Source organism: Aegilops tauschii, chromosome 6 (genome assembly GCF_002575655.3).
Source record: "Aegilops tauschii subsp. strangulata cultivar AL8/78 chromosome 6, Aet v6.0, whole genome shotgun sequence".
NCBI classification, from domain to species: domain Eukaryota; kingdom Viridiplantae; phylum Streptophyta; class Magnoliopsida; order Poales; family Poaceae; genus Aegilops; species Aegilops tauschii.
In genome coordinates, this window is record NC_053040.3 from 54,789,333 (window position 1) to 54,795,850 (window position 6,518).

Consider the following 6,518-nt stretch of genomic DNA (forward strand, 5'->3'; position numbering starts at 1 on the left):
ACCGTTAAACTCCTTCGGGCCTGATGCCCAAGTACTTTAATCTGCGGTCCAGAACCTCGTTGGATTTATCTTAAACTTGGCTTTTCTTTGAATATGCTTGTGTTTGCCATCGAGTACACCACGGTCAAGTTTTGGCAACACATCTATCTGTTGGCATATGGTACCTTTGCCGACACATAACTCGTAGCTAACACATATGCTGACAAAAGATAAAAGAGTCGGAGGACTTGCTGTGGGCAAAGGTATTGCCGACAGAAGTTCACTTGCCGACACTTTTTTAGTCAGCATACACCCTACCTATGCTGACAGAAAATTTGTCAATGTACACCCTACATACGCCGACAGATGGACGGTCCGTGCACACCCTACCTATGCCGACACATGATTAGCCAATGTACACCCTACCTATGCCGACACTTAACCTGTCTAGCAAGGTCTTCACCATTGCCGACACTTACTCTGCATGGCTATGGGGTGTACCTTTGTCAACACTTTCTCAGTTGGAATGTTTTTCCCAACACATAAATTGCTAGTAAGATGGTGTACAGCCAAAACAACAATTGGATATTGCTCAGGTTCAAATATTACACAATGCTCAAATGTTCACAAACATTGATAATATGTTCACAAACATTGATAATATGTTCACAAACATACATATATATTGATCACAAGTTCAAAAACAAGACAACATTGACAAAGCAAAGTTTGGCCATCTTGACCACCATCCAGAAACACAAGTCACATAAAAGGACCACTATTTGTTATTCTAAAAGAGTTGAAACACGAAATGGTCCAAAAAACTTAAAAGTCACATCCATGACCACAAGATTTCTACTCCAGAACACTTGAAGCACCAAATGGTAGAACGCACATAAGATTCATGATTACAAGTTGACTAGTCCGAAATACTACAAACGGCCAAATGCTACATAAGACTACGAAGTCATCACATCCATGCGCACTAGGTGGTTGAGTACCTGAAAATATTCCACACGATCTTAATGATAAGCGAATAATGAAACTATGCTCACTTAATATCTGACAAAAGTGCAAATATCATTTCGTACTAACACCTAATTAAGACATAGACATTTTTCAAATGTTTTACGCCAAAGTGGATTCATAAGAAATATTACCAATATCGAGAAAATTTTCATAGGTATCCTGAGGCTTTGGGTCAAATTCTCATACGTTCAAACTGAATGTGACTGCAAACATGTGATGTGTTACTCACATGTAGATATGAGAAAATGCATGGGTGTACCCCAACAATTTTGCACATTTCGTAGTTTGAAAATAATTTAAATAATAATTGTGGTTGTATGTTATCTGATGAAGTAGAACCAAAATGTACAGCTTCAGACAAAAAGAACTGCAGTATGGTGAAGTTTTGTATATGCCATGTGATCTTTAGTTTTGTATACATATTGATCTATGCTAATTCCTAAGGAATGTATGTGGGCATCAGATAACATCATGTGATTTTTATATTTTCAATTTTAAAACTGCAGTATGTGGATTTCAGTTTTATATAGAAGACACGAAACATTATCTAGTGATGCTATAAGTCCAGGCAAAAATTTGGCGCTCTAGTGGACACTCAAATGATGTATGTATATATCCGAGACAAAAACAAAAAGCTTATTGTATGCAATATGTTGTAGTACCTGCACGTCCTTGCACATCAGTTGTCTTCTTTTCATCCTTGATTTACAAAAATAATCGTTACTTTTTAATAGGTCTTCTAATAGGCAATTGATGAAATCCTTGTATTCTACATTCAAATGAAACATTATAGAGGTTAAGTATAATAGAACTATAATGAAATCATAGCACACAATCTTTATTGCAAAAAAGGAAGTCCAAAAAATGTCTACACATGAAGCTCCAGCCAAACATGGCTCACAAATAAGTTTTACAATTTCAGATACACTGAAGTGTCATGTGTGACACATTTTCCTTGCTTGCCATTTGGTTTACTCTAATGTGTGATACTTAGTCTATGTACTGGTGTTTCTAGTTCAATATCATCTGATCAATATAGCTAAATGACAGGAAAATCAGTTTTGGGGCACTTGTGTTTCATCAAAAAAGAAAAGGATTCCAAAGAGAACTATGGAAAATACTTCAGGGGTTGTACAGATTATGTGTAATCAAATGATAACATACTCATAGCGCTTGTTTCCAATGCAAACTATTTCAGTTCACAGGCTGCTTCTTCCACTGCACGTTGCTCTGAAAAATGTGCATACATGTATCAACCAACCTGTGAAAAGGAAAATTGTGTTTAATAATATAGATAACTCGGCTTACCATAAATCAAATTAGAAAGTAGGCTGAGGGACTGCAAGTTATTTCCTTGGTAAGTTTAATGGATGAACTTTTCAAATGCACAAATGATGTTCAGGTAATATTAGGCCATCACGAGAATGAACACGAACATCTCATAAAACCACCATGTACCACCATTATTAAGATTGAAGTACTGTCTTATTCTTGAACCAGATTGCCATTATTAAGATTGAAGTCCTCATCTTCCTACAGCTTACAGCCCTAATGGGGATAATAGGCTACAATTAGTTTGCTCAAACCTGCAACAAACTAGCCATCTTTTCCATTCTAAACAGGCATCTTAGTGTGAATACCTTTCTACAGTGAGTTACATATCTACTCAAACCTGCTATGAACTAGGCTGGAATTTAATCGGCTACATGCTAGCTACAAAAAAGAAGTGGCACTCCAGAATTATTATGCACAACTCCATAGATATTATCCATCGCAATATTAGGTTATTGGCGCAAACTAAATGGCAGCTAGAAAAACAGAGGCAAAAATGCCTGCCCTGGAAGCACAAAATATGCTTCAGGACAAACACAAACTGCAATATCCACTTCTTGCTAGTCACGAAGACAGCTCCAACACAACGCCTTAGTCTACATCATTGAAAATATGGGTGCTCCATGACCTTTCATTGGAGAGATCCTCTTTGTTAGCTTGTCCTTACTGCCGCATTTTCGGCAAGGATCACAGCCGTAAGTTAGTACAAGATTCTTACAAGAGCCCCTCTTTTTCTCTGTTTTTCTGCAAGGATCAAGTAGCACGGATAGTCGGATACACATGTTTGATTACTATAAACTCAAGCAGATCAAGACCATTGGCGTCAAGACTAATACAGTAGACAGTTTTGAGAAGTTCCAGTGAGGGTACTCTCAAAGTCAGGGTACTCGTGCAAGTTTGGGAGCTTGCCTACCCCTGGCCATACATCATCATCCCAAGTGCCCGACAACCTAGCATTCAAAAACCAAGATAGCCCATCTACATTCAATACCTCCTACTAACGCCAATTCAATAACGAAGATAGTCCATCTATATTCGATACCTCCTACTAACGCCAATCGATAAGATAATTAACATGTGGCACCGTGTGTGGCTCCAAGGACCTCAGGGTCCCCGTACTACAGAGTAAGGATCCACAAATGAATTTAGATGTGTCACGAATAGATCAAGGAAGGGGAATAGTGCAGAATCAGCCATGATCAGGTGCAATAATGCTAATAGAAGTAGTTGGAAATTTCAGTTGCTCGGCAAAACCCACTGAAAAACTAAGCACCATAAGCCCAGACCAAGCTTCAGAAATTCAAAATTACCTCAACAATATTGTACAGATATACGCCTAGATTCTCCAAATTCAGGGCCCTGCATGCTCTCTAATGTTCTTGCTTTTATTTATCTGAAAATACTTGCGTATACAACATAAAAGTGAAGTACACACCTCAGAAAAAAAAAAATACAAGACTCCAGACCAGAAGAAAGAGAGTGTAAACATCAACATAAAACTAAAGAGTATAGGCATAGTTGAACCAGATTGGAGAATATATCGATGTACTGTCAGCAAGATAACACATTATAGCTAAAAATATGTATCTCTTTGGAGGAAAAAGTAATTAAACTATGAATATCAGCTGCACAACCTCTATCATTCATGGTGTACGGCCAATACCTCTACGTCACACTATAGAAGCTTACTTCCTATTATCTTGTATGTATAGATCTGTGTAGATATCGCCAATTGTAGTTGCAATAGATGCTCTATCCAGCAGCAATGTGTAGAAAACTTCTGATAAACAATGATCAATACATCATCAATATATGACTGGATTGACAATCAGAGGATTATAAGACAGAGGAAAAAGAACAATCAAGGGGGGTTACACCAAATGCAAACCAAGAAAGAGCGTTCTGTGCTCAGTTTCAAGTTATCACATATCCCCTCGACTGCAATTAGATGGGTATCACTGTACCAGCCAAAGTGAGAAAATAAGACAACACATTAGTTTGAGAGGACAAATTTTTTTTTTGTAAACTGATTGGCACAGAATAATGCAACTATAGTTTGATTGTAGCAGGCACTGCTCTCTGTACAGGAAAATGATGGCAATATCATCACTATAGCTGGTGACACGCATCTGATTAACTCATGATACCGGTGCAGACCTAGAATTCAGAAACTTGCAAGCTTAGAATTCCGGAGCTAAAGTACCATGTCCATCTAACCATCGATCTGAGCAACGAATTAGAAAATAAAACAAAGCAATGTATAATCTTTTTGCTGCTCAGTGGTATACGGATCCAACTAGTAATCTTCGTAATACTACGCCATATTATCAAAAAGTTGCAGCAAACTAGCAATTCGATCTACTGACACATGGTGGTACTCACGGCTGGAAGAACAACAGCAAAGAAAACAAATCGGGGATCCCACCATTGGTGTGTGTGTGTGTGTGGGGGGGGGGGGGGGGGGGGGGGGGGGTGCAGTCGTTGTTGTAACTCGGAGGAAGGCAGGAGGGGGATGGGGTTGGGGGCGGCGGACAAACGGAGCTCGGGGTCGAGTTATGGCTGTGACCCCGGCGGCGGCAGGGAAGCATGAGGACGGTGGCGGCAAGGACGAGGGTGACGCTGGAGCGCGAGGACGCCGACGGCAGGGCGGCTGGGACGTAGGCGGTGGAGCGACGGCAGGGATGGGGGCATGGAGCGCGAGGGCGGCGGCGGCAGGGAAGTGGGGAATGGAATGGGGTGAATGTCCTCGATTTGAGATGGAGCCCTAGCAGCAGCAGGTCCAGTAGTAGCAGATCCGGCTGCAGCGGGAGCCCGGAGATGGAGCCCCCGCAACAGCAGGTGTGGCAGCAACGGGAGCCCGGAGATGGAGCCCCTGTAGTAGCAGGGACGGGGATTGGGGAGGAAGACGGCAGGATGTCAGGGGAGGGGGCAAGGACGGCAGTTAGATCTGGAGAGGACGGCGGCTCGATCTCGGAATGGAGCTCGGGGGGAGGGGGGCGGAGTGCAAGGACGGTGGATGTCGGGGTGGAGCTCGGGGGCGGGGGAGTGCGAGCTTCGAGACGACGGCTTGACGACGGGGGTGGAGCGCGAGGCCGGCGGCAGGACTGTGGATCGAGCACGAGGGCGGCGGCGGTAGGCACAGGTTAGGGTCGTGGAGTTGGGGATATTTTGCACGGGGGTGGAGGATATTTTGCACGAACACCCGGAAATTTCCCCCTGGCGACTAAATCGCGCGCCACAAGTTTCCAACCATCAGTCCACTGACACGTGTCTACCTACGCCGACACTTAGTCTGTGTCCTTACACCCTGTGTACACCGACACATTTTAAGTCGCTAAGTACCCATCTATGCCGACTGAAAAACTGTCAAGGTCCACATATATGCCGACACATAGCATGTTATTAACCAATTACTGACAGATACATTGATGCTACGAGATTGCCGACTCTTAGTGTGTCCACGATGACGTACCTTCGCCGACACATGATCCGAAGACAAAACTAAAAACTTATGCTGACAGTTATTTTGTGGAGATCATTGGACCTTTGCCCACAAAAATGTGTCACGTAAGCTCTACCGTGGTGTAGTGAGTGGAACTTGCTTCTTCACTCGGAATAGTCTTTTGTGTTTGTGATGTAGTTCTTAGGAGAGGGTTACGAATGACCTGCACCTCGTCGTCCTTGCGGATCGGGATGGAGCGCACGTTGTACTTGTGGCGCAGTTCTGAGGAGAAGGTCGTAGTCGACCTGCACCTCGTCATCCTTGCGGATTAGGATGGAGCGCACGTTATACTTGTGGCGCAGCTCTGAGGAGAAGGTCGTAGTCGACCTGCACCTCGTAATCCTTGCGGATTAGGATGGAGCATGTGGCCGAGTCCCCGAGAAAGAAGATCGTTCTTCACTAGGAACGTGTTTCAAACTTAGGCGAGTACGGAACTACAACTAAGCCCCCGAGTGGTTGCTCTTCACACAGTGGGATTTTTCCAAACTTAGGCGAGTGCGGGACTGCAGCTAAGCCCCCGAGTGAGAGGATTGCTCTAAACTCGGTGGGGTTTTTTCAAACTTAGGCGAGTACGAGACTGCAACTAAGCCCCCGAGTGAGAGGATTGCTCTTCACTTGGTGGGATTGTTCAAACTTAGGCGAGTGCGGGACTTCAGCTAAGCCCCCGAGTGAGAGG

The 6,518-nt window shown here is 43.2% G+C and overlaps 1 long non-coding RNA gene across 1 annotated transcript; it reads right to left on the reverse strand.

Moving 5' to 3' along the window:
- Positions 1 to 642: 642 nt before the first annotated feature.
- LOC109771404 (uncharacterized) lies at positions 643 to 5,536 on the reverse strand. Its single transcript, XR_002234799.4, has 4 exons — positions 3,651 to 5,536; positions 2,173 to 2,269; positions 1,671 to 1,777; positions 643 to 980 (listed from the first exon to the last, which is right to left on the reverse strand). It is a non-coding gene; the product is annotated as an uncharacterized lncRNA (long non-coding RNA).
- Between the last annotated feature and the right edge of the window lie 982 nt (positions 5,537 to 6,518).